At 39.6% G+C, this 22500-nt stretch overlaps 22 non-coding genes across 22 annotated transcripts; all 22 read right to left on the reverse strand.

Moving 5' to 3' along the window:
- Positions 1 to 73: 73 nt before the first annotated feature.
- On the reverse strand, positions 74 to 146 carry TRNAF-GAA (transfer RNA phenylalanine (anticodon GAA)). Its single transcript has one exon. It is a non-coding gene; the product is annotated as a tRNA-Phe (tRNA).
- Positions 147 to 1239: 1093 nt separating this feature from the next.
- TRNAF-GAA (transfer RNA phenylalanine (anticodon GAA)) lies at positions 1240 to 1312 on the reverse strand. The gene has a single exon. It is a non-coding gene; the product is annotated as a tRNA-Phe (tRNA).
- Positions 1313 to 2405: 1093 nt separating this feature from the next.
- On the reverse strand, positions 2406 to 2478 carry TRNAF-GAA (transfer RNA phenylalanine (anticodon GAA)). Its single transcript has one exon. It is a non-coding gene; the product is annotated as a tRNA-Phe (tRNA).
- A 1092-nt stretch (positions 2479 to 3570) lies between these two features.
- TRNAF-GAA (transfer RNA phenylalanine (anticodon GAA)) lies at positions 3571 to 3643 on the reverse strand. Its single transcript has one exon. It is a non-coding gene; the product is annotated as a tRNA-Phe (tRNA).
- A 510-nt stretch (positions 3644 to 4153) lies between these two features.
- Positions 4154 to 4226, reverse strand: TRNAF-GAA (transfer RNA phenylalanine (anticodon GAA)). The gene has a single exon. It is a non-coding gene; the product is annotated as a tRNA-Phe (tRNA).
- Positions 4227 to 5318: 1092 nt separating this feature from the next.
- TRNAF-GAA (transfer RNA phenylalanine (anticodon GAA)) lies at positions 5319 to 5391 on the reverse strand. The gene has a single exon. It is a non-coding gene; the product is annotated as a tRNA-Phe (tRNA).
- A 1093-nt stretch (positions 5392 to 6484) lies between these two features.
- On the reverse strand, positions 6485 to 6557 carry TRNAF-GAA (transfer RNA phenylalanine (anticodon GAA)). Its single transcript has one exon. It is a non-coding gene; the product is annotated as a tRNA-Phe (tRNA).
- A 1093-nt stretch (positions 6558 to 7650) lies between these two features.
- TRNAF-GAA (transfer RNA phenylalanine (anticodon GAA)) lies at positions 7651 to 7723 on the reverse strand. The gene has a single exon. It is a non-coding gene; the product is annotated as a tRNA-Phe (tRNA).
- A 1092-nt stretch (positions 7724 to 8815) lies between these two features.
- On the reverse strand, positions 8816 to 8888 carry TRNAF-GAA (transfer RNA phenylalanine (anticodon GAA)). Its single transcript has one exon. It is a non-coding gene; the product is annotated as a tRNA-Phe (tRNA).
- Positions 8889 to 9398: 510 nt separating this feature from the next.
- On the reverse strand, positions 9399 to 9471 carry TRNAF-GAA (transfer RNA phenylalanine (anticodon GAA)). Its single transcript has one exon. It is a non-coding gene; the product is annotated as a tRNA-Phe (tRNA).
- A 1092-nt stretch (positions 9472 to 10563) lies between these two features.
- On the reverse strand, positions 10564 to 10636 carry TRNAF-GAA (transfer RNA phenylalanine (anticodon GAA)). The gene has a single exon. It is a non-coding gene; the product is annotated as a tRNA-Phe (tRNA).
- A 1093-nt stretch (positions 10637 to 11729) lies between these two features.
- On the reverse strand, positions 11730 to 11802 carry TRNAF-GAA (transfer RNA phenylalanine (anticodon GAA)). Its single transcript has one exon. It is a non-coding gene; the product is annotated as a tRNA-Phe (tRNA).
- A 1093-nt stretch (positions 11803 to 12895) lies between these two features.
- Positions 12896 to 12968, reverse strand: TRNAF-GAA (transfer RNA phenylalanine (anticodon GAA)). The gene has a single exon. It is a non-coding gene; the product is annotated as a tRNA-Phe (tRNA).
- Positions 12969 to 14060: 1092 nt separating this feature from the next.
- Positions 14061 to 14133, reverse strand: TRNAF-GAA (transfer RNA phenylalanine (anticodon GAA)). The gene has a single exon. It is a non-coding gene; the product is annotated as a tRNA-Phe (tRNA).
- Positions 14134 to 14643: 510 nt separating this feature from the next.
- Positions 14644 to 14716, reverse strand: TRNAF-GAA (transfer RNA phenylalanine (anticodon GAA)). The gene has a single exon. It is a non-coding gene; the product is annotated as a tRNA-Phe (tRNA).
- Positions 14717 to 16974: 2258 nt separating this feature from the next.
- TRNAF-GAA (transfer RNA phenylalanine (anticodon GAA)) lies at positions 16975 to 17047 on the reverse strand. The gene has a single exon. It is a non-coding gene; the product is annotated as a tRNA-Phe (tRNA).
- A 1093-nt stretch (positions 17048 to 18140) lies between these two features.
- On the reverse strand, positions 18141 to 18213 carry TRNAF-GAA (transfer RNA phenylalanine (anticodon GAA)). Its single transcript has one exon. It is a non-coding gene; the product is annotated as a tRNA-Phe (tRNA).
- A 1092-nt stretch (positions 18214 to 19305) lies between these two features.
- Positions 19306 to 19378, reverse strand: TRNAF-GAA (transfer RNA phenylalanine (anticodon GAA)). Its single transcript has one exon. It is a non-coding gene; the product is annotated as a tRNA-Phe (tRNA).
- A 510-nt stretch (positions 19379 to 19888) lies between these two features.
- TRNAF-GAA (transfer RNA phenylalanine (anticodon GAA)) lies at positions 19889 to 19961 on the reverse strand. Its single transcript has one exon. It is a non-coding gene; the product is annotated as a tRNA-Phe (tRNA).
- A 509-nt stretch (positions 19962 to 20470) lies between these two features.
- TRNAF-GAA (transfer RNA phenylalanine (anticodon GAA)) lies at positions 20471 to 20543 on the reverse strand. The gene has a single exon. It is a non-coding gene; the product is annotated as a tRNA-Phe (tRNA).
- A 511-nt stretch (positions 20544 to 21054) lies between these two features.
- TRNAF-GAA (transfer RNA phenylalanine (anticodon GAA)) lies at positions 21055 to 21127 on the reverse strand. Its single transcript has one exon. It is a non-coding gene; the product is annotated as a tRNA-Phe (tRNA).
- A 510-nt stretch (positions 21128 to 21637) lies between these two features.
- On the reverse strand, positions 21638 to 21710 carry TRNAF-GAA (transfer RNA phenylalanine (anticodon GAA)). The gene has a single exon. It is a non-coding gene; the product is annotated as a tRNA-Phe (tRNA).
- Between the last annotated feature and the right edge of the window lie 790 nt (positions 21711 to 22500).

A 22500-nucleotide genomic window follows, 5' to 3' on the forward strand; every position in this document is an offset into this window, starting at 1 on the left:
TGATGAATAGATAAAAAAGTACTACAGCAGATTCCAAGACCTATTTTGTTAGAAGCAAGGAACCTCTCAACTGTGCCGAAACCCGGGATTGAACCAGGGACCTTTAGATCTTCAGTCTAACGCTCTCCCAACTGAGCTATTTCAGCCTGCTGCTAGCTGTGGTCTTCATACTTTGATTTGAACCATTCAACAAACTAGATGCATGACCTGGATATTTACCCTTATATGTTAGAGATATGTTTTAAGGAGTCCTGTATCATTCAGCAGTTAACTTGTGCAATGAGTAAATAGCATTTTTGGGATCCTGGTTAGGTAGCGTTTTTTTAACTCTGAATGGACTAGTACTATATTACCCAGACGTATGTGGCCTGAGTAGGTAAGCAACGTCATCTGACTACTGACATCTGTGTTCAAGGGGAAGTTGAAGGTAATGCAGACAAGAGTTTACATTACAAAAAAGCATGAAATGGGAAACATTCATAGTCTAACCTGAAGGCAAGAAATGTGGAAGCAAGTTTAGAAGGAGGACAGAAAGCAAAGTCTATGTTAAATTGCTTGTGTTTTATTTCAGTTGAAAGAAATTTGATGAATAGAGAAAAAAGTACTACAGCTGATTCCAAGCCCTATTTTGTTAGAAGCAAGGAACCTCTCAACTGTGCCGAAACACGGGATTGAACCAGGGACCTTTAAATCTTCAGTCTAACGCTCTCCCAACTGAGCTATTTCGGCCTGCTGCTAGCTGAGGTCTTTATACTTTGATTTGAACCATTCAACAAACTAGATGCATGACCTGGATATTTACCCTTATATGTTAGAGATATGTTTTAAGGAGTCCTGTATCATTCAGCAGTTAACTTGTGCAATGGGTAAATAGCGTTTTTGGGATCCGGGTTAGGTAGCGTTTTTTTAACTCTGAATGGACTAGCACTATATTACCCAGACGTATTTGGGCTGAGTAGGTAAGCAATGTCATCTGACTACTGACATCTGTGTTCAAGGGGAAGTTGAAGGTAAGGCAGACAAGAGGTTACTTTACAAAAAAGCATGAAATGGGAAACATTCATAGTCTAACCTGAAGGCAAGAAATGTGGAAGCAAGTTTAGAATGAGGACAGAAAGCAAAGTCTATGTTAAATTACTTGTGTTGTATATCAGTTGGAAAAAATTTGATGAATAGAGAAAAAAGTACTGCAGCAGATTCCAAGACCTCTTTTGTCAGAAGCAAGGAACCTCTCAACTGTGCCGAAACCCGGGATTGAACCAGGGACCTTTAGATCTTCAATCTAACGCTCTCCCAACTGAGCTATTTCGGCCTGCTGCTAGCAGTGGTCTTCATACTTTGATTTGAACCATTCAACAAACTAGATGCATGACCTGGATATTTACCCTTATATGTTAGAGATATGTTTTAAGGAGTCCTGTATCATTCAGCAGTTAACTTGTGCAATGGGTAAATAGCGTTTTTGGGATCCGGGTTAGGTAACGTTTTTCTAACTCTGAATGGACTAGCACTATATTACCCAGACGTATGTGGCCTGAGTAGGTAAGCAATGTCATCTGACTACTGACATCTGTGTTCAAGGGGAAGTTGAAGGTAATGCAGACAAGAGTTTACTTTACAAAAAAACATGAAATGGGAAACATTCATAGTCTAACCTGAAGGCAAGAAATGTGGAAGCAAGTTTAGAAGGAGGACAGAAAGCAAAGTCTATGTTAAATTGCTTGTGTTGTATATCAGTTGGAAAAAATTTGATGAATAGAGAAAAAAGTACTGCAGCAGATTTCAAGACCTATTTTGTTGAAAGCAAGGAACCTCTCAACTGTGCCGAAACACGGGATTGAACCAGGGACCTTTAGATCTTCAGTCTAACGCTCTCCCAACTGAGCTATTTCGGCCTGCTGCTAGCTGTGGTCTTCATACTTTGATTTGAACCATTCAACAAACTAGATGCATGACCTGGATATTTACACTTATATGTTAGAGATATGTTTTAAGGAGTCCTGTATCATTCAGCAGTTAACTTGTGCAATGGGTAAATAGCGTTTTTGGGATCCGGGTTAGGTAATGTTTTTTTAACTCTGAATGGACTAGCACTATATTACCCAGACGTATGTGGCCTGAGAAGGTAAGCAATGTCATCTGACTACTGACATCTGTGTTCAAGGGGAAGTTGAAGGTAATGCAGACAAGAGTTTACATTACAAAAAAGCATGAAATGGGAAACATTCATAGTCTAACCTGAAGGCAAGAAATGTGGAAGCAAGGTTAGAAGGAGGACACAAAGCAAAGTCTATGTTAAATTGCTTGTGTTGTATATCAGTTAGAAAAAATTTGATGAATAGTGAAAAAAGTACTACAGCTGATTCCAAGACCTATTTTGTTAGAAGCAAGGAACCTCTCAACTGTGCCGAAACCCGGGATTGAACCAGGGATCTTTAGATCTTCAGTCTAACGCTCTCCCAACTGAGCTATTTCGGCCTGCTGCTAGTTGAGGTCTTCATACTTTGATTTGAACCATTCAACAAACTAGATGCATGACCTGGATGTTTACCCTTATATGTTAGAGATATGTTTTAAGGAGTCCTGTATCATTCAGCAGTTAACTTGTGCAATGGGTAAATAGAGTTTTGGGATCCGGGTTAGGTAGCGTGTTTTTAACTCTGAATGGACTAGCACTATATTACCCAGACGTATGTGGCCTGAGTAGGTAAGCAACGTCATCTGACTACTGACATCTGTGTTCAAGGGGAAGTTGAAGGTAAGGCAGACAAGAGTTTACATTACAAAAAAGCATGAAATGGGAAACATTCATAGTCTAACCTGAAGGCAAGAAATGTGGAAGCAAGTTTAGAAGGAGGACAGAAAGCAAAGTCTATGTTAAATTGCTTGTGTTGTATATCAGTTGGAAAGAATTTGATGAATAGAGAAAAAAGTACTACAGCTGATTCCAAGACCTATTTTGTTAGAAGCAAGGAACCTCTCAACTGTGCCGAAACCCGGGATTGAACCAGAGACCTTTAGCTCTTCAGTCTAACGCTCTCCCAACTGAGATATTTGGGCCTGCTGCTAGCTGTGGTCTTCATACTTTGATTTGAACCATTCAACAAACTAGATGCATGACCTGGATATTTACCCTTATATGTTAGAGATATGTTTTAAGGAGTCCTGTATCATTCAGCAGTTAACTTGTGCAATGGGTAAATAGCATTTTTGGGATCCGGGTTAGGTAGCGTTTTTTTAACTCTGAATGGACTAGCATTATATTACCCAGACGTATGTGGCCTGAGTAGGTAAGCAACGTCATCTGACTACTGACATCTGTGTTCAAGGGGAAGTTGAAGGTAATGCAGACAAGAGTTTACATTACAAAAAAGCATGAAATGGGAAACATTCATAGTCTAACCTGAAGGCAAGAAATGTGGAAGCAAGTTTAGAAGGAGGACAGAAAGCAAAGTCTATGTTAAATTGCTTGTGTTGTATATCAGTTGGAAAAAATTTGATGAATAGATAAAAAAGTGCTACAGCAGATTCCAAGACCTATTTTGTTAGAAGCAAGGAACCTCTCAACTGTGCCGAAACCCGGGATTGAACCAGGGACCTTTAGATCTTCAGTCTAACGCTCTCCCAACTGAGCTATTTCGGCCTGCTGCTAGCTGTGGTCTTCATACTTTGATTTGAACCATTCAACAAACTAGATGCATGACCTGGATATTTACCCTTATATGTTAGAGATATGTTTTAAGGAGTCCTGTATCATTCAGCAGTTAACTTGTGCAATGGGTAAATAGCGTTTTTGGGATCCGGGTTAGGTAACGTTTTTTTAACTCTGAATGGACTAGCACTATATTACCCAGACGTATGTGGCCTGAGTAGGTAAGCAATGTCATCTGACTACTGACATCTGTGTTCAAGGGGAAGTTGAAGGTAATGCAGACAAGAGTTTACTTTACAAAAAAGCATGAAATGGGAAACATTCATAGTCTAACCTGAAGGCAAGAAATGTGGAAGCAAGTTTAGAAGGAGGACAGAAAGCAAAGTCTATGTTAAATTGCTTGTGTTGTATATCAGTTGGAAAAAATTTGATGAATAGAGAAAAAAGTACTGCAGCAGTATTCAAGACCTATTTTGTTGAAAGCAAGGAACCTCTCAACTGTGCCGAAAACCGGGATTGAACCAGGGACCTTTAGATCTTCAGTCTAACGCTCTCCCAACTGAGCTATTTCGGCCTGCTGCTAGCTGTGGTCTTCATACTTTGATTTGAACCATTCAACAAACTAGATGCATGACCTGGATGTTTACCCTTATATGTTAGAGATATGTTTTAAGGAGTCCTGTATCATTCAGCAGTTAACTTGTGCAATGGGTAAATAGAGTTTTGGGATCCGGGTTAGGTAGCGTTTTTTTAACTCTGAATGGACTAGCACTATATTACCCAGACGTATGTGGCCTGAGTAGGTAAGCAACGTCATCTGACTACTGACATCTGTGTTCAAGGGGAAGTTGAAGGTAAGGCAGACAAGAGTTTACATTACAAAAAAGCATGAAATGGGAAACATTCATAGTCTAACCTGAAGGCAAGAAATGTGGAAGCAAGTTTAGAAGGAGGACAGAAAGCAAAGTCTATGTTAAATTGCTTGTGTTGTATATCAGTTGGAAAGAATTTGATGAATAGAGAAAAAAGTACTGCAGCAGATTTCAAGACCTATTTTGTTGAAAGCAAGGAACCTCTCAACTGTGCCGAAAACCGGGATTGAAACAGGGACCTTTAGATCTTCCGTCTAACGCTCTCCCAACTGAGATATTTGGGCCTGCTGCTAGCTGTGGTCTTCATACTTTGATTTGAACCATTCAACAAACTAGATGCATGACCTGGATATTTACCCTTATATGTTAGAGATATGTTTTAAGGAGTCCTGTATCATTCAGCAGTTAACTTGTGCAATGGGTAAATAGCATTTTTGGGATCCGGGTTAGGTAGCGTTTTTTTAACTCTGAATGGACTAGCATTATATTACCCAGACGTATGTGGCCTGAGTAGGTAAGCAACGCCATCTGACTACTGACATCTGTGTTCAAGGGGAAGTTGAAGGTAATGCAGACAAGAGTTTACATTACAAAAAAGCATGAAATGGGAAACATTCATAGTCTAACCTGAAGGCAAGAAATGTGGAAGCAAGTTTAGAAGGAGGACAGAAAGCAAAGTCTATGTTAAATTGCTTGTGTTGTATATCAATTGGAAAAAATTTGATGAATAGATAAAAAAGTACTACAGCAGATTCCAAGACCTATTTTGTTAGAAGCAAGGAACCTCTCAACTGTGCCGAAACCCGGGATTGAACCAGGGACCTTTAGATCTTCAGTCTAACGCTCTCCCAACTGAGCTATTTCAGCCTGCTGCTAGCTGTGGTCTTCATACTTTGATTTGAACCATTCAACAAACTAGATGCATGACCTGGATATTTACCCTTATATGTTAGAGATATGTTTTAAGGAGTCCTGTATCATTCAGCAGTTAACTTGTGCAATGAGTAAATAGCATTTTTGGGATCCTGGTTAGGTAGCGTTTTTTTAACTCTGAATGGACTAGTACTATATTACCCAGACGTATGTGGCCTGAGTAGGTAAGCAACGTCATCTGACTACTGACATCTGTGTTCAAGGGGAAGTTGAAGGTAATGCAGACAAGAGTTTACATTACAAAAAAGCATGAAATGGGAAACATTCATAGTCTAACCTGAAGGCAAGAAATGTGGAAGCAAGTTTAGAAGGAGGACAGAAAGCAAAGTCTATGTTAAATTGCTTGTGTTTTATTTCAGTTGAAAGAAATTTGATGAATAGAGAAAAAAGTACTACAGCTGATTCCAAGCCCTATTTTGTTAGAAGCAAGGAACCTCTCAACTGTGCCGAAACACGGGATTGAACCAGGGACCTTTAAATCTTCAGTCTAACGCTCTCCCAACTGAGCTATTTCGGCCTGCTGCTAGCTGAGGTCTTTATACTTTGATTTGAACCATTCAACAAACTAGATGCATGACCTGGATATTTACCCTTATATGTTAGAGATATGTTTTAAGGAGTCCTGTATCATTCAGCAGTTAACTTGTGCAATGGGTAAATAGCGTTTTTGGGATCCGGGTTAGGTAGCGTTTTTTTAACTCTGAATGGACTAGCACTATATTACCCAGACGTATTTGGGCTGAGTAGGTAAGCAATGTCATCTGACTACTGACATCTGTGTTCAAGGGGAAGTTGAAGGTAAGGCAGACAAGAGGTTACTTTACAAAAAAGCATGAAATGGGAAACATTCATAGTCTAACCTGAAGGCAAGAAATGTGGAAGCAAGTTTAGAATGAGGACAGAAAGCAAAGTCTATGTTAAATTACTTGTGTTGTATATCAGTTGGAAAAAATTTGATGAATAGAGAAAAAAGTACTGCAGCAGATTCCAAGACCTCTTTTGTCAGAAGCAAGGAACCTCTCAACTGTGCCGAAACCCGGGATTGAACCAGGGACCTTTAGATCTTCAATCTAACGCTCTCCCAACTGAGCTATTTCGGCCTGCTGCTAGCAGTGGTCTTCATACTTTGATTTGAACCATTCAACAAACTAGATGCATGACCTGGATATTTACCCTTATATGTTAGAGATATGTTTTAAGGAGTCCTGTATCATTCAGCAGTTAACTTGTGCAATGGGTAAATAGCGTTTTTGGGATCCGGGTTAGGTAACGTTTTTCTAACTCTGAATGGACTAGCACTATATTACCCAGACGTATGTGGCCTGAGTAGGTAAGCAATGTCATCTGACTACTGACATCTGTGTTCAAGGGGAAGTTGAAGGTAATGCAGACAAGAGTTTACTTTACAAAAAAACATGAAATGGGAAACATTCATAGTCTAACCTGAAGGCAAGAAATGTGGAAGCAAGTTTAGAAGGAGGACAGAAAGCAAAGTCTATGTTAAATTGCTTGTGTTGTATATCAGTTGGAAAAAATTTGATGAATAGAGAAAAAAGTACTGCAGCAGATTTCAAGACCTATTTTGTTGAAAGCAAGGAACCTCTCAACTGTGCCGAAACACGGGATTGAACCAGGGACCTTTAGATCTTCAGTCTAACGCTCTCCCAACTGAGCTATTTCGGCCTGCTGCTAGCTGTGGTCTTCATACTTTGATTTGAACCATTCAACAAACTAGATGCATGACCTGGATATTTACACTTATATGTTAGAGATATGTTTTAAGGAGTCCTGTATCATTCAGCAGTTAACTTGTGCAATGGGTAAATAGCGTTTTTGGGATCCGGGTTAGGTAATGTTTTTTTAACTCTGAATGGACTAGCACTATATTACCCAGACGTATGTGGCCTGAGAAGGTAAGCAATGTCATCTGACTACTGACATCTGTGTTCAAGGGGAAGTTGAAGGTAATGCAGACAAGAGTTTACATTACAAAAAAGCATGAAATGGGAAACATTCATAGTCTAACCTGAAGGCAAGAAATGTGGAAGCAAGGTTAGAAGGAGGACACAAAGCAAAGTCTATGTTAAATTGCTTGTGTTGTATATCAGTTAGAAAAAATTTGATGAATAGTGAAAAAAGTACTACAGCTGATTCCAAGACCTATTTTGTTAGAAGCAAGGAACCTCTCAACTGTGCCGAAACCCGGGATTGAACCAGGGACCTTTAGATCTTCAGTCTAACGCTCTCCCAACTGAGCTATTTCGGCCTGCTGCTAGTTGAGGTCTTCATACTTTGATTTGAACCATTCAACAAACTAGATGCATGACCTGGATGTTTACCCTTATATGTTAGAGATATGTTTTAAGGAGTCCTGTATCATTCAGCAGTTAACTTGTGCAATGGGTAAATAGAGTTTTGGGATCCGGGTTAGGTAGCGTGTTTTTAACTCTGAATGGACTAGCACTATATTACCCAGACGTATGTGGCCTGAGTAGGTAAGCAACGTCATCTGACTACTGACATCTGTGTTCAAGGGGAAGTTGAAGGTAAGGCAGACAAGAGTTTACATTACAAAAAAGCATGAAATGGGAAACATTCATAGTCTAACCTGAAGGCAAGAAATGTGGAAGCAAGTTTAGAAGGAGGACAGAAAGCAAAGTCTATGTTAAATTGCTTGTGTTGTATATCAGTTGGAAAGAATTTGATGAATAGAGAAAAAAGTACTACAGCTGATTCCAAGACCTATTTTGTTAGAAGCAAGGAACCTCTCAACTGTGCCGAAACCCGGGATTGAACCAGAGACCTTTAGCTCTTCAGTCTAACGCTCTCCCAACTGAGATATTTGGGCCTGCTGCTAGCTGTGGTCTTCATACTTTGATTTGAACCATTCAACAAACTAGATGCATGACCTGGATATTTACCCTTATATGTTAGAGATATGTTTTAAGGAGTCCTGTATCATTCAGCAGTTAACTTGTGCAATGGGTAAATAGCATTTTTGGGATCCGGGTTAGGTAGCGTTTTTTTAACTCTGAATGGACTAGCATTATATTACCCAGACGTATGTGGCCTGAGTAGGTAAGCAACGTCATCTGACTACTGACATCTGTGTTCAAGGGGAAGTTGAAGGTAATGCAGACAAGAGTTTACATTACAAAAAAGCATGAAATGGGAAACATTCATAGTCTAACCTGAAGGCAAGAAATGTGGAAGCAAGTTTAGAAGGAGGACAGAAAGCAAAGTCTATGTTAAATTGCTTGTGTTGTATATCAGTTGGAAAAAATTTGATGAATAGATAAAAAAGTGCTACAGCAGATTCCAAGACCTATTTTGTTAGAAGCAAGGAACCTCTCAACTGTGCCGAAACCCGGGATTGAACCAGGGACCTTTAGATCTTCAGTCTAACGCTCTCCCAACTGAGCTATTTCGGCCTGCTGCTAGCTGTGGTCTTCATACTTTGATTTGAACCATTCAACAAACTAGATGCATGACCTGGATATTTACCCTTATATGTTAGAGATATGTTTTAAGGAGTCCTGTATCATTCAGCAGTTAACTTGTGCAATGGGTAAATAGCGTTTTTGGGATCCGGGTTAGGTAACGTTTTTTTAACTCTGAATGGACTAGCACTATATTACCCAGACGTATGTGGCCTGAGTAGGTAAGCAATGTCATCTGACTACTGACATCTGTGTTCAAGGGGAAGTTGAAGGTAATGCAGACAAGAGTTTACTTTACAAAAAAGCATGAAATGGGAAACATTCATAGTCTAACCTGAAGGCAAGAAATGTGGAAGCAAGTTTAGAAGGAGGACAGAAAGCAAAGTCTATGTTAAATTGCTTGTGTTGTATATCAGTTGGAAAAAATTTGATGAATAGAGAAAAAAGTACTGCAGCAGTATTCAAGACCTGTTTTGTTGAAAGCAAGGAACCTCTCAACTGTGCCGAAAACCGGGATTGAACCAGGGACCTTTAGATCTTCAGTCTAACGCTCTCCCAACTGAGCTATTTCGGCCTGCTGCTAGCTGTGGTCTTCATACTTTGATTTGAACCATTCAACAAACTAGATGCATGACCTGGATGTTTACCCTTATATGTTAGAGATATGTTTTAAGGAGTCCTGTATCATTCAGCAGTTAACTTGTGCAATGGGTAAATAGAGTTTTGGGATCCGGGTTAGGTAGCGTTTTTTTAACTCTGAATGGACTAGCACTATATTACCCAGACGTATGTGGCCTGAGTAGGTAAGCAACGTCATCTGACTACTGACATCTGTGTTCAAGGGGAAGTTGAAGGTAAGGCAGACAAGAGTTTACATTACAAAAAAGCATGAAATGGGAAACATTCATAGTCTAACCTGAAGGCAAGAAATGTGGAAGCAAGTTTAGAAGGAGGACAGAAAGCAAAGTCTATGTTAAATTGCTTGTGTTGTATATCAGTTGGAAAGAATTTGATGAATAGAGAAAAAAGTACTGCAGCAGATTTCAAGACCTATTTTGTTGAAAGCAAGGAACCTCTCAACTGTGCCGAAAACCGGGATTGAAACAGGGACCTTTAGATCTTCCGTCTAACGCTCTCCCAACTGAGATATTTGGGCCTGCTGCTAGCTGTGGTCTTCATACTTTGATTTGAACCATTCAACAAACTAGATGCATGACCTGGATATTTACCCTTATATGTTAGAGATATGTTTTAAGGAGTCCTGTATCATTCAGCAGTTAACTTGTGCAATGGGTAAATAGCATTTTTGGGATCCGGGTTAGGTAGCGTTTTTTTAACTCTGAATGGACTAGCATTATATTACCCAGACGTATGTGGCCTGAGTAGGTAAGCAACGCCATCTGACTACTGACATCTGTGTTCAAGGGGAAGTTGAAGGTAATGCAGACAAGAGTTTACATTACAAAAAAGCATGAAATGGGAAACATTCATAGTCTAACCTGAAGGCAAGAAATGTGGAAGCAAGTTTAGAAGGAGGACAGAAAGCAAAGTCTATGTTAAATTGCTTGTGTTGTATATCAATTGGAAAAAATTTGATGAATAGATAAAAAAGTACTACAGCAGATTCCAAGACCTATTTTGTTAGAAGCAAGGAACCTCTCAACTGTGCCGAAACCCGGGATTGAACCAGGGACCTTTAGATCTTCAGTCTAACGCTCTCCCAACTGAGCTATTTCAGCCTGCTGCTAGCTGTGGTCTTCATACTTTGATTTGAACCATTCAACAAACTAGATGCATGACCTGGATATTTACCCTTATATGTTAGAGATATGTTTTAAGGAGTCCTGTATCATTCAGCAGTTAACTTGTGCAATGAGTAAATAGCATTTTTGGGATCCTGGTTAGGTAGCGTTTTTTTAACTCTGAATGGACTAGTACTATATTACCCAGACGTATGTGGCCTGAGTAGGTAAGCAACGTCATCTGACTACTGACATCTGTGTTCAAGGGGAAGTTGAAGGTAATGCAGACAAGAGTTTACATTACAAAAAAGCATGAAATGGGAAACATTCATAGTCTAACCTGAAGGCAAGAAATGTGGAAGCAAGTTTAGAAGGAGGACAGAAAGCAAAGTCTATGTTAAATTGCTTGTGTTTTATTTCAGTTGAAAGAAATTTGATGAATAGAGAAAAAAGTACTACAGCTGATTCCAAGCCCTATTTTGTTAGAAGCAAGGAACCTCTCAACTGTGCCGAAACACGGGATTGAACCAGGGACCTTTAAATCTTCAGTCTAACGCTCTCCCAACTGAGCTATTTCGGCCTGCTGCTAGCTGAGGTCTTTATACTTTGATTTGAACCATTCAACAAACTAGATGCATGACCTGGATATTTACCCTTATATGTTAGAGATATGTTTTAAGGAGTCCTGTATCATTCAGCAGTTAACTTGTGCAATGGGTAAATAGCGTTTTTGGGATCCGGGTTAGGTAGCGTTTTTTTAACTCTGAATGGACTAGCACTATATTACCCAGACGTATTTGGGCTGAGTAGGTAAGCAATGTCATCTGACTACTGACATCTGTGTTCAAGGGGAAGTTGAAGGTAAGGCAGACAAGAGGTTACTTTACAAAAAAGCATGAAATGGGAAACATTCATAGTCTAACCTGAAGGCAAGAAATGTGGAAGCAAGTTTAGAATGAGGACAGAAAGCAAAGTCTATGTTAAATTACTTGTGTTGTATATCAGTTGGAAAAAATTTGATGAATAGAGAAAAAAGTACTGCAGCAGATTCCAAGACCTCTTTTGTCAGAAGCAAGGAACCTCTCAACTGTGCCGAAACCCGGGATTGAACCAGGGACCTTTAGATCTTCAATCTAACGCTCTCCCAACTGAGCTATTTCGGCCTGCTGCTAGCAGTGGTCTTCATACTTTGATTTGAACCATTCAACAAACTAGATGCATGACCTGGATATTTACCCTTATATGTTAGAGATATGTTTTAAGGAGTCCTGTATCATTCAGCAGTTAACTTGTGCAATGGGTAAATAGCGTTTTTGGGATCCGGGTTAGGTAACGTTTTTCTAACTCTGAATGGACTAGCACTATATTACCCAGACGTATGTGGCCTGAGTAGGTAAGCAATGTCATCTGACTACTGACATCTGTGTTCAAGGGGAAGTTGAAGGTAATGCAGACAAGAGTTTACTTTACAAAAAAACATGAAATGGGAAACATTCATAGTCTAACCTGAAGGCAAGAAATGTGGAAGCAAGTTTAGAAGGAGGACAGAAAGCAAAGTCTATGTTAAATTGCTTGTGTTGTATATCAGTTGGAAAAAATTTGATGAATAGAGAAAAAAGTACTGCAGCAGATTTCAAGACCTATTTTGTTGAAAGCAAGGAACCTCTCAACTGTGCCGAAACACGGGATTGAACCAGGGACCTTTAGATCTTCAGTCTAACGCTCTCCCAACTGAGCTATTTCGGCCTGCTGCTAGCTGTGGTCTTCATACTTTGATTTGAACCATTCAACAAACTAGATGCATGACCTGGATATTTACACTTATATGTTAGAGATATGTTTTAAGGAGTCCTGTATCATTCAGCAGTTAACTTGTGCAATGGGTAAATAGCGTTTTTGGGATCCGGGTTAGGTAATGTTTTTTTAACTCTGAATGGACTAGCACTATATTACCCAGACGTATGTGGCCTGAGAAGGTAAGCAATGTCATCTGACTACTGACATCTGTGTTCAAGGGGAAGTTGAAGGTAATGCAGACAAGAGTTTACATTACAAAAAAGCATGAAATGGGAAACATTCATAGTCTAACCTGAAGGCAAGAAATGTGGAAGCAAGGTTAGAAGGAGGACACAAAGCAAAGTCTATGTTAAATTGCTTGTGTTGTATATCAGTTAGAAAAAATTTGATGAATAGTGAAAAAAGTACTACAGCTGATTCCAAGACCTATTTTGTTAGAAGCAAGGAACCTCTCAACTGTGCCGAAACCCGGGATTGAACCAGGGACCTTTAGATCTTCAGTCTAACGCTCTCCCAACTGAGCTATTTCGGCCTGCTGCTAGTTGAGGTCTTCATACTTTGATTTGAACCATTCAACAAACTAGATGCATGACCTGGATGTTTACCCTTATATGTTAGAGATATGTTTTAAGGAGTCCTGTATCATTCAGCAGTTAACTTGTGCAATGGGTAAATAGAGTTTTGGGATCCGGGTTAGGTAGCGTGTTTTTAACTCTGAATGGACTAGCACTATATTACCCAGACGTATGTGGCCTGAGTAGGTAAGCAACGTCATCTGACTACTGACATCTGTGTTCAAGGGGAAGTTGAAGGTAAGGCAGACAAGAGTTTACATTACAAAAAAGCATGAAATGGGAAACATTCATAGTCTAACCTGAAGGCAAGAAATGTGGAAGCAAGTTTAGAAGGAGGACAGAAAGCAAAGTCTATGTTAAATTGCTTGTGTTGTATATCAGTTGGAAAGAATTTGATGAATAGAGAAAAAAGTACTACAGCTGATTCCAAGACCTATTTTGTTAGAAGCAAGGAACCTCTCAACTGTGCCGAAACCCGGGATTGAACCAGAGACCTTTAGCTCTTCAGTCTAACGCTCTCCCAACTGAGATATTTGGGCCTGCTGCTAGCTGTGGTCTTCATACTTTGATTTGAACCATTCAACAAACTAGATGCATGACCTGGATATTTACCCTTATATGTTAGAGATATGTTTTAAGGAGTCCTGTATCATTCAGCAGTTAACTTGTGCAATGGGTAAATAGCATTTTTGGGATCCGGGTTAGGTAGCGTTTTTTTAACTCTGAATGGACTAGCATTATATTACCCAGACGTATGTGGCCTGAGTAGGTAAGCAACGTCATCTGACTACTGACATCTGTGTTCAAGGGGAAGTTGAAGGTAATGCAGACAAGAGTTTACATTACAAAAAAGCATGAAATGGGAAACATTCATAGTCTAACCTGAAGGCAAGAAATGTGGAAGCAAGTTTAGAAGGAGGACAGAAAGCAAAGTCTATGTTAAATTGCTTGTGTTGTATATCAGTTGGAAAAAATTTGATGAATAGATAAAAAAGTGCTACAGCAGATTCCAAGACCTATTTTGTTAGAAGCAAGGAACCTCTCAACTGTGCCGAAACCCGGGATTGAACCAGGGACCTTTAGATCTTCAGTCTAACGCTCTCCCAACTGAGCTATTTCGGCCTGCTGCTAGCTGTGGTCTTCATACTTTGATTTGAACCATTCAACAAACTAGATGCATGACCTGGATATTTACCCTTATATGTTAGAGATATGTTTTAAGGAGTCCTGTATCATTCAGCAGTTAACTTGTGCAATGGGTAAATAGCGTTTTTGGGATCCGGGTTAGGTAACGTTTTTTTAACTCTGAATGGACTAGCACTATATTACCCAGACGTATGTGGCCTGAGTAGGTAAGCAATGTCATCTGACTACTGACATCTGTGTTCAAGGGGAAGTTGAAGGTAATGCAGACAAGAGTTTACTTTACAAAAAAGCATGAAATGGGAAACATTCATAGTCTAACCTGAAGGCAAGAAATGTGGAAGCAAGTTTAGAAGGAGGACAGAAAGCAAAGTCTATGTTAAATTGCTTGTGTTGTATATCAGTTGGAAAAAATTTGATGAATAGAGAAAAAAGTACTGCAGCAGTATTCAAGACCTGTTTTGTTGAAAGCAAGGAACCTCTCAACTGTGCCGAAAACCGGGATTGAACCAGGGACCTTTAGATCTTCAGTCTAACGCTCTCCCAACTGAGCTATTTCGGCCTGCTGCTAGCTGTGGTCTTCATACTTTGATTTGAACCATTCAACAAACTAGATGCATGACCTGGATGTTTACCCTTATATGTTAGAGATATGTTTTAAGGAGTCCTGTATCATTCAGCAGTTAACTTGTGCAATGGGTAAATAGAGTTTTGGGATCCGGGTTAGGTAGCGTTTTTTTAACTCTGAATGGACTAGCACTATATTACCCAGACGTATGTGGCCTGAGTAGGTAAGCAACGTCATCTGACTACTGACATCTGTGTTCAAGGGGAAGTTGAAGGTAAGGCAGACAAGAGTTTACATTACAAAAAAGCATGAAATGGGAAACATTCATAGTCTAACCTGAAGGCAAGAAATGTGGAAGCAAGTTTAGAAGGAGGACAGAAAGCAAAGTCTATGTTAAATTGCTTGTGTTGTATATCAGTTGGAAAGAATTTGATGAATAGAGAAAAAAGTACTGCAGCAGATTTCAAGACCTATTTTGTTGAAAGCAAGGAACCTCTCAACTGTGCCGAAAACCGGGATTGAAACAGGGACCTTTAGATCTTCCGTCTAACGCTCTCCCAACTGAGATATTTGGGCCTGCTGCTAGCTGTGGTCTTCATACTTTGATTTGAACCATTCAACAAACTAGATGCATGACCTGGATATTTACCCTTATATGTTAGAGATATGTTTTAAGGAGTCCTGTATCATTCAGCAGTTAACTTGTGCAATGGGTAAATAGCATTTTTGGGATCCGGGTTAGGTAGCGTTTTTTTAACTCTGAATGGACTAGCATTATATTACCCAGACGTATGTGGCCTGAGTAGGTAAGCAACGCCATCTGACTACTGACATCTGTGTTCAAGGGGAAGTTGAAGGTAATGCAGACAAGAGTTTACATTACAAAAAAGCATGAAATGGGAAACATTCATAGTCTAACCTGAAGGCAAGAAATGTGGAAGCAAGTTTAGAAGGAGGACAGAAAGCAAAGTCTATGTTAAATTGCTTGTGTTGTATATCAATTGGAAAAAATTTGATGAATAGATAAAAAAGTACTACAGCAGATTCCAAGACCTATTTTGTTAGAAGCAAGGAACCTCTCAACTGTGCCGATACCCGGGATTGAACCAGGGACCTTTAGATCTTCAGTCTAACGCTCTCCCAACTGAGCTATTTCAGCCTGCTGCTAGCTGTGGTCTTCATACTTTGATTTGAACCATTCAACAAACTAGATGCATGACCTGGATATTTACCCTTATATGTTAGAGATATGTTTTAAGGAGTCCTGTATCATTCAGCAGTTAACTTGTGCAATGAGTAAATAGCATTTTTGGGATCCTGGTTAGGTAGCGTTTTTTTAACTCTGAATGGACTAGTACTATATTACCCAGACGTATGTGGCCTGAGTAGGTAAGCAACGTCATCTGACTACTGACATCTGTGTTCAAGGGGAAGTTGAAGGTAATGCAGACAAGAGTTTACATTACAAAAAAGCATGAAATGGGAAACATTCATAGTCTAACCTGAAGGCAAGAAATGTGGAAGCAAGTTTAGAAGGAGGACAGAAAGCAAAGTCTATGTTAAATTGCTTGTGTTTTATTTCAGTTGAAAGAAATTTGATGAATAGAGAAAAAAGTACTACAGCTGATTCCAAGCCCTATTTTGTTAGAAGCAAGGAACCTCTCAACTGTGCCGAAACACGGGATTGAACCAGGGACCTTTAAATCTTCAGTCTAACGCTCTCCCAACTGAGCTATTTCGGCCTGCTGCTAGCTGAGGTCTTTATACTTTGATTTGAACCATTCAACAAACTAGATGCATGACCTGGATATTTACCCTTATATGTTAGAGATATGTTTTAAGGAGTCCTGTATCATTCAGCAGTTAACTTGTGCAATGGGTAAATAGCGTTTTTGGGATCCGGGTTAGGTAGCGTTTTTTTAACTCTGAATGGACTAGCACTATATTACCCAGACGTATTTGGGCTGAGTAGGTAAGCAATGTCATCTGACTACTGACATCTGTGTTCAAGGGGAAGTTGAAGGTAAGGCAGACAAGAGGTTACTTTACAAAAAAGCATGAAATGGGAAACATTCATAGTCTAACCTGAAGGCAAGAAATGTGGAAGCAAGTTTAGAATGAGGACAGAAAGCAAAGTCTATGTTAAATTACTTGTGTTGTATATCAGTTGGAAAAAATTTGATGAATAGAGAAAAAAGTACTGCAGCAGATTCCAAGACCTCTTTTGTCAGAAGCAAGGAACCTCTCAACTGTGCCGAAACCCGGGATTGAACCAGGGACCTTTAGATCTTCAATCTAACGCTCTCCCAACTGAGCTATTTCGGCCTGCTGCTAGCAGTGGTCTTCATACTTTGATTTGAACCATTCAACAAACTAGATGCATGACCTGGATATTTACCCTTATATGTTAGAGATATGTTTTAAGGAGTCCTGTATCATTCAGCAGTTAACTTGTGCAATGGGTAAATAGCGTTTTTGGGATCCGGGTTAGGTAACGTTTTTCTAACTCTGAATGGACTAGCACTATATTACCCAGACGTATGTGGCCTGAGTAGGTAAGCAATGTCATCTGACTACTGACATCTGTGTTCAAGGGGAAGTTGAAGGTAATGCAGACAAGAGTTTACTTTACAAAAAAACATGAAATGGGAAACATTCATAGTCTAACCTGAAGGCAAGAAATGTGGAAGCAAGTTTAGAAGGAGGACAGAAAGCAAAGTCTATGTTAAATTGCTTGTGTTGTATATCAGTTGGAAAAAATTTGATGAATAGAGAAAAAAGTACTGCAGCAGATTTCAAGACCTATTTTGTTGAAAGCAAGGAACCTCTCAACTGTGCCGAAACACGGGATTGAACCAGGGACCTTTAGATCTTCAGTCTAACGCTCTCCCAACTGAGCTATTTCGGCCTGCTGCTAGCTGTGGTCTTCATACTTTGATTTGAACCATTCAACAAACTAGATGCATGACCTGGATATTTACACTTATATGTTAGAGATATGTTTTAAGGAGTCCTGTATCATTCAGCAGTTAACTTGTGCAATGGGTAAATAGCGTTTTTGGGATCCGGGTTAGGTAATGTTTTTTTAACTCTGAATGGACTAGCACTATATTACCCAGACGTATGTGGCCTGAGAAGGTAAGCAATGTCATCTGACTACTGACATCTGTGTTCAAGGGGAAGTTGAAGGTAATGCAGACAAGAGTTTACATTACAAAAAAGCATGAAATGGGAAACATTCATAGTCTAACCTGAAGGCAAGAAATGTGGAAGCAAGGTTAGAAGGAGGACACAAAGCAAAGTCTATGTTAAATTGCTTGTGTTGTATATCAGTTAGAAAAAATTTGATGAATAGTGAAAAAAGTACTACAGCTGATTCCAAGACCTATTTTGTTAGAAGCAAGGAACCTCTCAACTGTGCCGAAACCCGGGATTGAACCAGGGACCTTTAGATCTTCAGTCTAACGCTCTCCCAACTGAGCTATTTCGGCCTGCTGCTAGTTGAGGTCTTCATACTTTGATTTGAACCATTCAACAAACTAGATGCATGACCTGGATGTTTACCCTTATATGTTAGAGATATGTTTTAAGGAGTCCTGTATCATTCAGCAGTTAACTTGTGCAATGGGTAAATAGAGTTTTGGGATCCGGGTTAGGTAGCGTGTTTTTAACTCTGAATGGACTAGCACTATATTACCCAGACGTATGTGGCCTGAGTAGGTAAGCAACGTCATCTGACTACTGACATCTGTGTTCAAGGGGAAGTTGAAGGTAAGGCAGACAAGAGTTTACATTACAAAAAAGCATGAAATGGGAAACATTCATAGTCTAACCTGAAGGCAAGAAATGTGGAAGCAAGTTTAGAAGGAGGACAGAAAGCAAAGTCTATGTTAAATTGCTTGTGTTGTATATCAGTTGGAAAGAATTTGATGAATAGAGAAAAAAGTACTACAGCTGATTCCAAGACCTATTTTGTTAGAAGCAAGGAACCTCTCAACTGTGCCGAAACCCGGGATTGAACCAGAGACCTTTAGCTCTTCAGTCTAACGCTCTCCCAACTGAGATATTTGGGCCTGCTGCTAGCTGTGGTCTTCATACTTTGATTTGAACCATTCAACAAACTAGATGCATGACCTGGATATTTACCCTTATATGTTAGAGATATGTTTTAAGGAGTCCTGTATCATTCAGCAGTTAACTTGTGCAATGGGTAAATAGCATTTTTGGGATCCGGGTTAGGTAGCGTTTTTTTAACTCTGAATGGACTAGCATTATATTACCCAGACGTATGTGGCCTGAGTAGGTAAGCAACGTCATCTGACTACTGACATCTGTGTTCAAGGGGAAGTTGAAGGTAATGCAGACAAGAGTTTACATTACAAAAAAGCATGAAATGGGAAACATTCATAGTCTAACCTGAAGGCAAGAAATGTGGAAGCAAGTTTAGAAGGAGGACAGAAAGCAAAGTCTATGTTAAATTGCTTGTGTTGTATATCAGTTGGAAAAAATTTGATGAATAGATAAAAAAGTGCTACAGCAGATTCCAAGACCTATTTTGTTAGAAGCAAGGAACCTCTCAACTGTGCCGAAACCCGGGATTGAACCAGGGACCTTTAGATCTTCAGTCTAACGCTCTCCCAACTGAGCTATTTCGGCCTGCTGCTAGCTGTGGTCTTCATACTTTGATTTGAACCATTCAACAAACTAGATGCATGACCTGGATATTTACCCTTATATGTTAGAGATATGTTTTAAGGAGTCCTGTATCATTCAGCAGTTAACTTGTGCAATGGGTAAATAGCGTTTTTGGGATCCGGGTTAGGTAACGTTTTTTTAACTCTGAATGGACTAGCACTATATTACCCAGACGTATGTGGCCTGAGTAGGTAAGCAATGTCATCTGACTACTGACATCTGTGTTCAAGGGGAAGTTGAAGGTAATGCAGACAAGAGTTTACTTTACAAAAAAGCATGAAATGGGAAACATTCATTGTCTAACCTGAAGGCAAGAAATGTGGAAGCAAGTTTAGAAGGAGGACAGAAAGCAAAGTCTATGTTAAATTGCTTGTGTTGTATATCAGTTGGAAAAAATTTGATGAATAGAGAAAAAAGTACTGCAGCAGTATTCAAGACCTGTTTTGTTGAAAGCAAGGAACCTCTCAACTGTGCCGAAAACCGGGATTGAACCAGGGACCTTTAGATCTTCAGTCTAACGCTCTCCCAACTGAGCTATTTCGGCCTGCTGCTAGCTGTGGTCTTCATACTTTGATTTGAACCATTCAACAAACTAGATGCATGACCTGGATGTTTACCCTTATATGTTAGAGATATGTTTTAAGGAGTCCTGTATCATTCAGCAGTTAACTTGTGCAATGGGTAAATAGAGTTTTGGGATCCGGGTTAGGTAGCGTTTTTTTAACTCTGAATGGACTAGCACTATATTACCCAGACGTATGTGGCCTGAGTAGGTAAGCAACGTCATCTGACTACTGACATCTGTGTTCAAGGGGAAGTTGAAGGTAATGCAGACAAGAGTTTACATTACAAAAAAGCATGAAATGGGAAACATTCATAGTCTAACCTGAAGGCAAGAAATGTGGAAGCAAGTTTAGAAGGAGGACAGAAAGCAAAGTCTATGTTAAATTGCTTGTGTTGTATATCAGTTGGAAAAAATTTGATGAATAGATAAAAAAGTACTACAGCTGATTCCAAGACCTATTTTGTTAGAAGCAAGGAACCTCTCAACTGTGCCGAAACCCGGGATTGAACCAGGGACCTTTAGATCTTCAGTCTAACGCTCTCCCAACTGAGCTATTTCGGCCTGCTGCTAGCTGTGGTCTTCATACTTTGATTTGAACCATTCAACAAACTAGATGCATGACCTGGATATTTACCCTTATATGTTAGAGATGTGTTTTAAGGAGTCCTGTATCATTCAGCAGTTAACTTGTGCAATGGGTAAATAGCGTTTTTGGGATCCGGGTTAGGTAGCGTTTTTTTAACTCTGAATGGACTAGCACTATATTACCCAGACGTATGTGGCCTGAGTAGGTAAGCAACGTCATCTGACTACTGACATCTGTGTTCAAGGGGAAGTTGAAGGTAATGCAGACAAGAGTTTACATTACAAAAAAAGCATGAAATGGGAAACATTCATAGTCTAACCTGAAGGCAAGAAATGTGGAAGCAAGTTTAGAAGGAGGACACAAAGCAAAGTCTATGTTAAATTGCTTGTGTTGTATATCAGTTGGAAAAAATTTGATGAATAGAGAAAAAAGTACTACAGCTGATTCCAAGACCTATTTTGTCAGAAGCAAGGAACCTCTCAACTGTGCTGAAACCCGGGATTGAACCAGGGACCTTTAGATCTTCAGTCTAACGCTCTCCCAACTGAGCTATTTCAGCCTGCTGCTAGCTGTGGTCTTCATACTTTGATTTGAACCATTCAACAAACTAGATGCATGACCTGGATATTTACACTTATATGTTAGAGATATGTTTTAAGGAGTCCTGTATCATTCAGCAGTTAACTTCTGCAATGGGTAAATAGCATTTTTGGGATCCGGGTTAGGTAACGTTTTTTTAACTCTGAATGGACTAGCACTATATTACCCAGACGTATGTGGCCTGAGAAGGTAAGCAATGTCATCTGACTACTGACATCTTTGTTCAAGGGGAAGTTGAAGGTAATGCAGACAAGAGTTTACATTACAAAAAAGCATGAAATGGGAAACATTCATAGTCTAACCTGAAGGCAAGAAATGTGGAAGCAAGGTTAGAAGGAGGACACAAAGCAAAGTCTATGTTAAATTGCTTGTGTTGTATATCAGTTAGAAAAAATTTGATGAATAGTGAAAAAAGTACTACAGCTGATTCCAAGACCTATCTTGTTAGAAGCAAGGAACCTCTCAACTGTGCCGAAACCCGGGATTGAACCAGGGACCTTTAGATCTTCAGTCTAACGCTCTCCCAACTGAGCTATTTCGGCCTGCTGCTAGCTGTGGTCTTCATACTTTGATTTGAACCATTAAACAAACTAGATGCATGACCTGGATGTTTACCCTTATATGTTAGAGATATGTTTTAAGGAGTCCTGTATCATTCAGCAGTTAACTTGTGCAATGGGTAAATAGAGTTTTGGGATCCGGGTTAGGTAGCGTTTTTTTAACTCTGAATGGACTAGCACTATATTACCCAGACGTATGTGGCCTGAGTAGGTAAGCAACGTCATCTGACTACTGACATCTGTGTTCAAGGGGAAGTTGAAGGTAAGGCAGACAAGAGTTTACATTACAAAAAAGCATGAAATGGGAAACATTCATAGTATAACCTGAAGGCAAGAAATGTGGAAGCAAGTTTAGAAGGAGGACACAAAGCAAAGTCTATGTTAAATTGCTTGTGTTGTATATCAGTTGGAAAGAATTTGATGAATAGAGAAAAAAGTACTACAGCTGATTCCAAGACCTATTTTGTTAGAAGCAAGGAACCTCTCAACTGTGCCGAAACCCGGGATTGAACCAGAGACCTTTAGCTCTTCAGTCTAACGCTCTCCCAACTGAGCTATTTCGGCCTGCCGCTAGCAGAGGTCTTCATACTTTGATTTGAACCATTCAACAAACTAGATGCATGACCTGGATATTTACCCTTATATGTTAGAGATATGTTTTAAGGAGTCCTGTATCATTCAGCAGTTAACTTGTGCAATGGGTAAATAGCGTTTTTGGGATCCGGGTTAGGTAACGTTTTTTTAACTCTGAACGGACTAGCACTATATTACC

Source organism: Lissotriton helveticus, chromosome 8, assembly GCF_964261635.1.
Source record: "Lissotriton helveticus chromosome 8, aLisHel1.1, whole genome shotgun sequence".
Lineage (NCBI taxonomy): Eukaryota > Metazoa > Chordata > Amphibia > Caudata > Salamandridae > Lissotriton > Lissotriton helveticus.